This window comes from Myotis brandtii, unplaced genomic scaffold, assembly GCF_000412655.1.
Source record: "Myotis brandtii unplaced genomic scaffold, ASM41265v1 scaffold138, whole genome shotgun sequence".
NCBI classification, from domain to species: domain Eukaryota; kingdom Metazoa; phylum Chordata; class Mammalia; order Chiroptera; family Vespertilionidae; genus Myotis; species Myotis brandtii.
Window position 1 is genome coordinate 1209073 of NW_005354915.1, and position 1887 is coordinate 1210959.

Sequence of the window (1887 nt, forward strand, 5' to 3'; positions counted from 1 at the left end):
GGCTGGAAATCAATGGCCCCTCTCAGCGCGAGGCTGGACGCTTAGAGGGAAGAAAGTTCAGCAAACCCCAGGCCCATCTCCTTGACAACCACCAATAAGAGCTCCTTTCTCCTCCTGCTCTCCGCCCGCCGCCTCAAAGACAAGACCTGCCTCTTTTTGTCCACTCTGCCCGCATCAGTCCGCCCAGCTTCCCACTCCCACCAGCTCCCTTCCCCGCCCCCAGCGGGCACACACACACCACACACACACACACACCACATACACCACATACACCACACACACCACACGCACCCGTTCCTAGTGAGAGAAACGCCAGTGCTCGCAGCAGAACCGCACGTTCACCCTTTCACTACATGTTTATTGAACACCTACTACGTGCTAAGCGCTGGCAAGGCAGCGGCGAAATAGCCAGACAGGTTGGAAATTTACGTTCAAGACAAATGAACTGATTCCTACTCCCCAAAGGACAGTGGCCCACGGGCGTGCGTGTCACGGGACAATCGCAGAACCCACGCCTGGAAGGGGTGCGGAAAAGCTCCGCGTGGGGCAATGGCACTTTGCGGTGCGTCCTGGCCGCGCCTGCAGTTTGATGCCCCGAGAACTGGAGGCCCGAGGCTGCGCAGGGACAGACCAGGCAGGGCGGAGGGGCTCACTCACACACACATTTACACACTTTGTATAGCCTCAAACATACAAACTCTCACACACATTTAAACTCACACACTTGCACCCTCAGAAGCACACACACACACACACACACTCCTGCACACACCCTTGCACAGCATCTGTAGTCCATGTCCACAGCCTGGGAAGTAAAGTCTGTGTCCCGCCAGCCTTGCTCCCCATCTGACTCCATATCACAAGAGTCTGTGGCACTGGCCTGGCGGCTGGAGCAAAGGGTCCCCCACAATGGGGGTCAGAAAGGGCCCCCACCCCACTTTCCATCTGAGAACACAGGGACTCAGGCCGCTTGCCTGGGACAGGAGTCGCAGGGGAGGGAAGGCTGCTTTCTGCCTCCAGTGGGCCTCACCCTCACCCCATGGCTCTAGGCCAGTGGCTCCCAGCGTGGGCACACGCCACAGGGGGGCAGTTTGATTGTTAAGGGGGGCAATTCGAGAATGAGTTATTAACAGTGAGTTTTGTGCATTTCTTATGGTTCTAGGGGCCTCATATACAGTCTATAAATATGTATTGTGACGTATTTATGCATTTCAGCTCTCTATTATATGTTTTGAAACTTTATTTGCTATTTTTTTCATATCACTTCATAGTATTATTATTATTTGTTAATCATTTCTTAGTGACTTCTTCCTCAGTACTTCAGCTGTCCTTTCGTTCTTTTATTTTTCTCTCTCATGGTGTCATGTTCTTTGGAAGCTTGTTTAGACCAAGTTAATGGCCTTTAGGCTTCCTCCACGTGCATAGGAGTCACTTTTTGAATAATTGGAGTTATATGTCACAGGGAGGGGGCCATTGGGATTTAGAGATGCTCAGGTTGGGAACCACTGCTCTAGGCATTTCCTCCTGCAGTGGCTCCGGGCTGGCGGCTCATGTGGGAGACCCCGCTCTCAGGCTTTATTTGTCCTCTTCCTGGGTGTGTGGCTTTGGTTTCTGGGATATAAAGCTCCCCTAGAACCATGTTGTCTTGTGCATTAGGTAACGGGGCAAGAAGTGTGAGTTTGGGGGTCTTTCAGAGGGCAATGCTCTCTAATGTGTGTCCATCATGGATCCCCCCAGCCAGGTCCCCCTGAGCTTAATGGTAGTAGGGAAACCTTCTTCCAGGTCCTGTCCCCCCAAATCAAGGAGGGAACGGAGGCAGGGTGATGGCCTGTTAGAATGTAGATCCCCCCAAAGCCCGGGGGCAGCTCTCACACCAAATTCCAGTCC